Below are 10,039 nucleotides of genomic sequence, written 5' to 3'. Positions count from 1 at the left end.
TGGGAGATTGAGGTTGTTGGAAATAGTGGTCATTTTGCTCAATGATTGAGATTCCGGTCCCAATTGTGGTAGTTAGGCAAGGTCTACCTGTTCTAATAAATGCTACTGTTGTTTACATCTTAGTTCTCTTAAAATAATCTCAGAGGAGAAAACATTAATGGTCTCAGAGGAGTTTCAGAAAGAAAATTATAGAATGAAATCCAGTAATCTTTGTTCCATAGAACCTGAAAGAGAGATAATTGTCCTCTCCATAGCTCTTCCTATTCACTTAGTATGTTCTCCAAAAGGCTAAAGAACTCCCCAGAATAGCCTGATGGGAGGGGAGCTCTGGAAAAGAATGGCAGCAAGATAGATTTCTCCCACTGTGTGAAAAAAAAAATTAAAAAAAATGTAGCTTTTGAAAGGGGAAATTAAAAATTAAAGGATATTGAAGAAACAAAATACCAATAGATGAAAATAACATTTTAAAGCAACGTATGTACAATACTAAGTTTATTTTGGAGACATACTCACTCAGATGGATCTTCCTTATTCATATCCAATATATATCTATAGGATTGGAGCCTTACTGATCAGATTCTTATGCAAAGGTAGCATGAAGTAAACTTCTAGTGCTTTGAACTCAACTCCTGTTGCTGGTTACTTGCACCTGACAACAGAGATGACTGGCCCAAAGTCACTTCTCAAGCCTAAGGTGGAATTTGAACTCATGATCTCCTGCTATCCATTAGACCAAATTGCTCTACTATTCCAAATTGAAGTGGAAGGATGCAACAATTTTGAAGCAGAGTCCACTCAAGTTTGCAACACTAGGGTTAATACAATTAGTGATTGCTAAACAGTAATAATTTCTAATACAAATAGTCCTTGACTTACAATAGTTCATGTAGTGACCATTCAAAGTTACAATGGCTCTGAAAAAAGTGACATGACTGTTTTTCATAGTTATGACCATTGCAATATCCCTATGTTCAGATGATCAAAATTCAGATGTCTGGCGACTGGTTCATATATATGACAGTTGCAGTAACCCAAGGTCACATGATTGGCTTTTGCAAACTTCTGACAAGCAAAGTCAATGGGTAAGCCATTACTAAATGTGTTACTAACTTAACAAATGCAATGATTCACTTAACAACTGTGTAAAGAATAGTCGTAAAATGGGGCAAACTCATTTAACAAATGTTTTACTTAGGAACATAAATTTTGGGCTCAGATGGGGGTAGTAACTCGAGGACTACCTGTAGTGCTACTTACCATTCATAAAGCCCTCCATGGTAGTGGATCTGAGTACTTGAGAGACCGCCTTCTGCCGATTACCTCCCTTCGTCCCATCAGATCGCACAGAGTGGGCCTCCTCCGAGTTCCATCCGCCAGTCAGTGCCGACTGGCGACTACGCGGAGGAGAGCCTTCTCAGTAGCAGCTCCGACCCTTTGGAATGATCTCCCCGTAGAGATTCGCATTCTCACCACAGTCCAGAGCTTCCGCACAGCCCTTAAGATCTGGCTATCCCATCAGGCCTGGGGATAAGATCTTCATACACCCCACCCGAATGTTGAATGAATGTTGTGTTTTATTGCTATTTTTATTTGTACCCACATATTATTTTACGTTCTGTCTTGCACTCCCCTCCCATGAGTTGTAAGCCGCCCTGAGTCCCCTCAGGGAAAAGGGCGGCCTATAAGTGACAATAAATACAAATACAAATAGTGAATTCTGTGTCATCCTGAGTTGTGATCAAGGTGCCATGTTGGTAAATATTTTGGGGGTTTGTTGGTATTGCCATCAACCTTGCGTACATAGATGTACTTACCAATAACTGAATTGGCAAATGTTTGTGAAAATTCTGTCATCCAGGTCATAGTTGCCTTGATGGTGCTTTTTCCTTCCAAAGGCAACTGGACTGTTTTTTCCTTGAGGAAGAAGAAAACATTTTGCATCTCATCCAAGAAGCTTCGTCAGTTCTGATGTTGGGGAGGATGGAAGGATATGGAGGGAGGGGAGGGTGGCGGTGGCTGCATGTATTGTATTTCTTTGCAGTCATCTGGTCATTAGCACTCTTCTGCTCTCTGTTGAGGCCACTTAGGGATTTACCTGTGCTCCACTGTCACCTGAATCAAAGTGCAATTGGTTGTGGAATCTTGGAACTGCTGCAAAGGCTATTATAGGCTGGAGATAAGTGGTGTTTTATACCTCCCCCTCTGTTGAGGGAGGACTAAATTAATTTACCAGACTACCAGAAGGACCAGTTTAAACCTTCTTGTTGTGTATCTTTGAAATCATCTTGTGTATTGTAATCCTTCTCTTTCTCACACTAGCTCTTCAACCAATTTCGTTGTATTTAAGTAACTATTGTATGGGTACATTCCCTCTACTCCTGGTTCTAAGAATTTTTTGCTAGTAGAGGAATCCGGCATATTTTCATATCCAGTGCTATTGTTCAAAGCGACACCTTGGTTTCTATGAATTGATATATTATGTAAATATAACACATTTGCTCATTTTGCATAATTTCATTTTAAATTGTTAACTTTTTTATCTTACCATTCTATTCAAAATTATGTTATAGTTCTATTCAAAATTATATATAGTGAAAAAAGCATTATTTGGATCTGAAGGACTGCTTCCTCGTAGTGTTCTTCAGGGTTTTTTGTGTTTTCTAAGGTTGCCTTTGGGATTTGATTATGCGCCATTAAGTTTTTGTTAGCTCTTAGCAATTACATAGATTTTCTTTCTATCTGGTCTTCTAAGCATATACTCATAACTGTGTCAATCATCTTGCTGCCAGTTGTCCTCTTCTGTATCCTTCCAGCTTTCCTAGCATTACAGCCTTTTCTATCTTCGCACAATATGTCTGAAGTAGAATAATTTGAGCTTTGCTATTTGTGCCTTGAGTGAGATTTGTCTGATGATCCATTTGTTTGTTTTCTTGGCTGTCTGATGTATTCTCAGGAATTTTCTCCACACCAAAGTTCAAAAGTGTTAAGGGTCTTCCTGTCCTGTTTCACCAAAGTTCATCTTTTGCCTCCATAGAGTGTCACAAAGAATACCATTGTTTGCATTATTCTGATCTTTGTGGGCATCACAGTATCTGAATAAGGATTTCTTATAGATTTTCATACATGTTTTCTAAGCTTTAAGGAATCGAAGATCCCATTAGAAATAGGTCTTGTCATTAAACAAATCTGAACTAGATTCTTGTGCAGTCACAATATGTATGTTAAAGTTCAGCTAGTGATTTTAGAACTCTCTAAATTAAAGGTATGCAGCACAATTTCTGTCTTATCAGGCAGCACACACCTCTGTAATCAACAGTAAAGCTACTGTGTTTAGATTGATTAAATTCACATATTGTATGATCAATAACAGTGCAGCCTGTTTTCTGATGATCCTAAGTACTTAAATGTTACAGTTTGATCATAGGCACCTGGCTAGAAAGCAGGAGACTCTTAAGTTCAAGTCCTGCCTCAGCCATAAAAACCAACTGGGTGACTTTGGGCCAGTCACCATGTCTCAGCCCAACCCACCTCACAGGGCTATTTATTGTGTAGGGAAAATAGAAGAAGGAAAGTGTGTTGGATATGTTCTCTGCCTTTAGTTATTTGTATAAATAGGCAGGATAAAAATAAATTAAAAATAGTTACAATATGAATAGTTGAGCACTGCTCATATTTCCACTTCATATATACCATCCCTTCTTATCTCCCAGCATAATTTTCATTGACATGTTAAAACTGTCTCAGCAATAAGATCAATATCTGAGCTTAGATTTGCCACATCGTCCCCAATATTTTTTAATCATTATTATATGAGAAATGGTTATATTCTCCATACTTTTAATTTTTTTAAAGATTTTTTATTTTAAACAAACATAAATGAGATATGTAACATAAAAATATCTTCAATTATGTACAGTGTGTCGATTGGTTACAAAGTTTTTGTGTGTCCTTTCCATAGTCATCACTTAAACTTTATCTAAGGTCACATATTGTCAATCAAATATATTTGTATACATTATTATTATTATTATTATTATTATTATACAATTGTATCACAGCGGCCAGTTGTTTCACCGGATTTGGCATTGGTTACTAGTCGGGCCCCACCCAGGGGCCTAGGACGTTGTAACGTATTTTCTTAAAATGCGTGCAGATCCAAGCAGTGCGGCTTTTTGCATTTGACTGATGGTGATTTTGTCAATTTTTACTGTTTTAAATGTAATTCCAGTGCTTTTGGAATAGCACCCAGTGTGCCAATTACCACTGGAATCACCACTGCTGGTTTGTGCCATAGTCGTTGAATTTCGATTTTTAAGTCCTGGTATCTTGCGATTTTTTCATGTTCCTTCTCGGCGACCCTGCTATCACCTGGTATTGCGATGTCTATGATTGTGACCTTATTTTTCTCAACCAGTGTGATGTCTGGTGTATTATGCGCCAGTATTTTGTCGGTTTGTATACGGAAATCCCACAAGATCTTGACCATCTGATTTTCGGTGACTTTTTCAGGCTGATGTTCCCACCAGTTTGTTGCTGTTTTAATATTATAATTTTTGCACAAATTCCAATGGATCATTTGTGCTACTGAATTGTGCCGCAATTTATAATCAGTCTGCGCGATTTTTTTACAGCAGCTGAGTATGTGATCAACAGTTTCGTCAGCTTCTTTGCAAAGTCTGCATTTGGCATCATCAGAGGATTTTTCGATTTTGGCCTTAATGGCATTTGTGCGGATAGCTTGTTCTTGCGCAGCCAGGATTAGTGACTCTGTTTCTTTCTTTAATGTACCTGTTGTTAACCATAACCAAGTTTGTTCACTGTCCACTTTATCTTTTATTTTTTCCAGAAATTGGCCATGCAGTGCTTTGTTCTGCCAACTCTCCATTCTTGATTTTATCACATCTTTTCTGTATTCTTGTTTCGTCTGTTGGGCCTTCAGTAGATTTTTGTTCTTTACTTCGATTAATAGATGTTCTTGACTTTCTTTTAAATAATCAGCCAGTGCATGTTTTTCTTCTTCAACTGTTTGCTTCACTTGTAATAATCCTCTGCCACCTGATTTTCGGGGCAGGTACAGTCTATCAGTATCACCACGTGGATGTAAACTGTAGTGCATTGTCATTAGTTTCCTGGTTTTTTGGTCCAAAAGGTCCAAATCAGCTTGTGTCCAGTTAACTATACCAGCTGTGTATCTTATAACTGGTATTGCCCAGGTATTTATGGCCTTGATTGTATTTCCACCATTCAATTTAGATTTCAAAATTTTCCTAAGTCTGTTGGTGTACTCTCGCCTGACAATAGTTTTTACTTCTCCATGCTTGATGTTATCCAACTGCAGAATGCCTAAGTATTTGTAGGCTTCATTTTCTTTGCATTTAATTAATTGGCCATTGGGCATTTCAATTCCCTCACATGCAGTGATTTTGCCCCTTTTTATGGATACAGTGGCGCATTTTTCCATGCCAAACTGCATTGAAATATCGGTGCTGAATACTCGGACTGTGTTTGTCAATGATTGGATTTCTATTTCTGACTTTCCATAGAGTTTCAAATCATCCATATATAGTAAATGCGAAATTTTTTCAGCTTTTTTGGCTGTTTGGTAGCCTAATTTCATTTTTTTTAAGATTACTGATAGTGGGATCATTGCGATGATGAAGAGAAGAGGTGAAAGTGAATCACCCTGGAAAATTCCTCGCTTGATGTTAACCATTCCGTAGCTCTCATTCCCTACTGCCAACTCAGTTCTCCATTGTTTCATTGCCTTTCAGTAAAGGATGTAATATTTTTGCTAATGCCAGTTGTTTCTAAGCATTTTATGATCCAACTATGTGGCAGTGAGTCAAATGCCTTTTTGTAATCAATCCAGACCATATTCAAGTTCGTTTTTCTGTTCTTACAATTTTCTAATATCATTTTATCAATTAGAAGCTGATCTTTTGTGCCCCTGCTCCTTCTTTTGTTGCCTTTTTGCTCTACTGGCAAGATGTTGTTTGTTTCCAAATAATCCATCATGTTATCTGCAATAATGCCTGTGAGTAATTTGAAGGTTGTTGGCAAGCATGTTATTGGTCTATAGTTTTCAGGTGTTCCTTTAGTTGGATCTTTCTGAATCAAGTATGTTTTTTCCAGTTGTCAACCATTCATCAATTTGGCCCTTTTGTAAAATTTCATTCAGTTGCCTGGCCAATATTGCATGTAAACTGGTCAGATATTTGAGCCAGAAACCATGTAATTGGTCCTTTCCAGGTGATGTCCAATTCTTTACCTTTTTAACTCGATTTTTGACCATCTCAGTTGTTATTTCTAATACTTGCATTTGTTTGTTGCCAATGCTTTTCTCAAAGTGATGTATCCACTTTGCTTCCTTGTTGTAGTCCTTTGCATTTTCCCACAATTCTTTCCAGAATTCAACTGTGGCCTGTTTTTCTGGTTTTTCACTTTTGGTGTCACCATTTACATTAAGACTTTGATAAAAACGCCGTTGGTCTGATCGAAATTGCTGATTTTGTTTATATTGGATGATTCGTGCCTCATATCTTTCAATTTTTCTAGCTGTTGCTGTTATCTGCTGTTTTACAATCTCTACAGCTTCATTGATGTTTCTTGTATCCAATCTATATCTCCTGATTAGCCGATCTATGATTTTGTTGTTTTTAAGCCGTTGCTCATGCATGTTCTTTAAGTTACTAGCATCTGCCCTTAATTTTTTTATTTTTTGTTCTAAACGGATTTTCCACTTTGGCTTTGATACTTTTTCTGTTGTATGACTAGGTACTTTAATTTTAATGCCTAGTTCATTAGTGACTATTACAGCTGCGCTGTACATTAACTGGTTTGTTTCCAAGATGGATCCCGGTTCAATTGTTGAAAACACTGCATTAACCATTTTCATGATAGGGGCCAAAATTTTCTTCGGCACAGTTTTTAGTGATGGTAAACGTTGCCTTTCCTCATTAAGCAGAAAATGCTCCATGATCTTATCCTTCAATTCTTTTTGTTTTTGAGTTAGTTCATCAGTTGGTTCAGTGATAACTGGTTCTAGTGGTGGTGATGTTATTTCCTCCCTAAGAGCTTCTTCTGGGAGTTCTACTATAATGTCTTTAGTTGTGTCTTGAATATCAGTTATTTCCGCTTGTGATATTGTTTTTTGAGTTTTGCAATTTGCCTGAATTTCCTCATGTTCAACTTCACTAAACACTTTATTCCGTATAATAAATCGCCTTTGATCTGCTAGTCGTTGTTCACTAACATTTGAATCTGGATATTGTTGTTTCCATAATTCATACATTCGCTTTAAATAGCCTCTTTTTTCTGGCTCTGAGTTGTAGTAACAGGCCATTATGGCACGGTTTTCATCTGCACTATATTTTTGTCGTTTTGTTGGCTGGTCCACTTGTAGCCCACTTGTCGACGGATGTCCAGGGACCCCAACATCCGCCGCGGCCCTTGTTAACCCGCGCGACGACCGATGCGGTATGGAATTCTTATTTGTTTTTTTCACCATATTGTATGGGTTGGCGGGGGGGTTTTTACGGGACCAGATGCCAACCTGATCCCAACCTTTCTCATCCGGGCTTGGGACCGGCAATGGTGGAGTTATTATTATTATTATTATTATTATTATTATTATTATTGTACCTCATTTGTTTAATTATCACTATTTTTTCTTCATTTTAAACAAGATATTCTAAATATGGATTCATTTGTATTATAATAATTCATTATATCATCTTCAATATATCCAATAATGAAGTATTTTATGTCCTATTCTAAGTCATTCTATTATTTTAGCATTGGTAACATTCTCTAATAATTTTCAATTCCATGTTTTTTCCATTATTAGTATCATCAATCCAACACACACACACACACACACACACACACACACACACACACACACACAATCACCATGACCATCAAACACTCATTGAGTATAGCTATTATTACATCCTTTTTATAAAGCATACTAAATTTAAAGTAAATTTATATTATGGCGTTTCATTACATCATCCTAAAATCATCCAATGCTATTATATCTTTATATTCTATTCTATATAGAATTGTTTGTCTTTTATAAAAAAAAGCTTTCCAACACCATCTCCATAGTCCCATTTGCAATTTATATAAAATTTCATATTATCAATCTAGTATATATAAATGTATTGTTATCATTGTTAATCATTTATTTGACTATAGCTATTATTACTTTGTCTTATACATTATACTCAAAGTTTAAGTTTAACTTAATTTTATCGTGACACTTCATTTCATCATCCTGTATCCTTCCAGTAGTAGTGCAATCCAATATCTCTTGCCATTTGTAGAATCTGTATTCTAAGTGTTTTCTTCTAAGTCTTATGTGGATTTCTCTTGGTAACTTGTTTTTCATTCCATATCTTATAGAGATTCGAAACTCTCCATCTGTTCCTTCCATCAGCTTGCCTTTAGTTATCACTGGTGCTTCTGCCAAAATTACTCTCATTGTTTCTGCCAAATTGTCTCCACTTTCTTCATCTATGTTTTGAAGTCTGAGATAGAGTTCCAGTTCATTGATCTCTCCTTCCAGTATTTCACATGTATCATTTCCCTCCACTCTCGGTTTGCTGTCAGTGTCAACAATTTTCTTATCACTTTCTTCATATTTCTCTGCAATTTTTTGAACTCTGTCCTCAAATTTCATCATTGTTTTGTAAGTATTCTCAACTCTTCCCTCCATTATTTCTGTATTTTGTTCTATAATCTCAAATCTCTTTTCAATTATCTTTGTGCTTATTAGTACTTTTTGAATTTCTAGCATAACTATTTGTAACGTTAATTCGTTTTCTTCATGTTAGGCCATTTTTCCAGGTTGTAAACATTGCCACTAAGACATCCAAGGCTTTTTGCTAGGTTGCAAACAAATTCACTGTAATCTTTCAAGGTTTTCTCTTTACTCCAAAAGAGCACCTGTATAAACAAAACGTGCTTTCCACTTTCAGTAAACAGAGCCGATAGCCTTGTAAAATCAGATGTTACCAAGCCTGCAGCTTCTAGATGGCAGTGTTACTTCTTTCTTCTGCTTTTACCTCTCTCTTTAATCTCTGAGCTCAAAAAGAGAGAAAAAATGTTTAAAAGTTATGAGCCAGCCAAGCCTTGAGAGGAAAGAGATTTTTAATCCACAAATACAAAAATGGGAAAAAATAGAAGGAAAAAAAAGACCAGTCCAATTTAAAAGTATGAGGCATTTGTAAAAATTCCATCCATAGAACGAAACAAAATTAAAGAGAAAAGGATAACACAATAGTTTTAATCCAGGCTTGTTCTCCTGTGTGCTGCTCAGGGAATCCAATCATGGGTTAACTTAGCCCTCTAGCCTTGAGACTGAGTATGTAAAATTTTCAAACCACGCCTCCTCTGGCTGGACTTCTCCAGTTTTCTTTACTCAGTCCAAGCCTACGAGACGTCTTTCAATTCTCTCTCTGACTAATTGACAAACTTCTCATGGATTATTGGTTTCTACAATAGGAATTCGCTCCGTTGTGGATTTCTATCTATTTTAAGGTGAAGGCAGCAGTTTCTGCCAGCCCGATTCCTCATAGTTGCTGTTTTTCCCTCGTTAGGGATTGTGCTTCAACAGCTTGGGCATCGGATGATCTTGCTGGCTCTGGAAGCGGCTTTACTGTCTGCCCTCTATTTCTCTTTGGCGCGTCGGCTTTGTGAGCCTCCCAGTGCCATTTTCGTGCCGGATAGCACCCGCCTGCGGGCGCGGTCGGATCCTGGGCTGCTGCCTGAATGGGCTAACCCCCCCTCCCTCCTTCGTTCTCTCGTCGGAGCGGCTGCCGGGCAGGCTGAGTGGTTCGGCAGTTGGTTTCTCCCTGCCGTTTGCGATTTAAATTTCGCGCCCTTGCTGCCGGTCGCCATTTTGGGGGGCAATTTCGCACATGCGTGGGAATTCCCGAAAGTGACGAGGCGTTTTGTTTCGCGCGCTGGAGTCTGCGCAGTTCTGGCGACCCTCCCCTTTCCCTCACTCGAGGCTGCTGACTCAGGGAGGGGGTCA

The sequence above is a fragment of the Thamnophis elegans genome, chromosome 3 (genome assembly GCF_009769535.1).
Source record: "Thamnophis elegans isolate rThaEle1 chromosome 3, rThaEle1.pri, whole genome shotgun sequence".
NCBI lineage: Eukaryota > Metazoa > Chordata > Lepidosauria > Squamata > Colubridae > Thamnophis > Thamnophis elegans.
Note: the sequence above shows the minus strand (reverse complement) of the source record.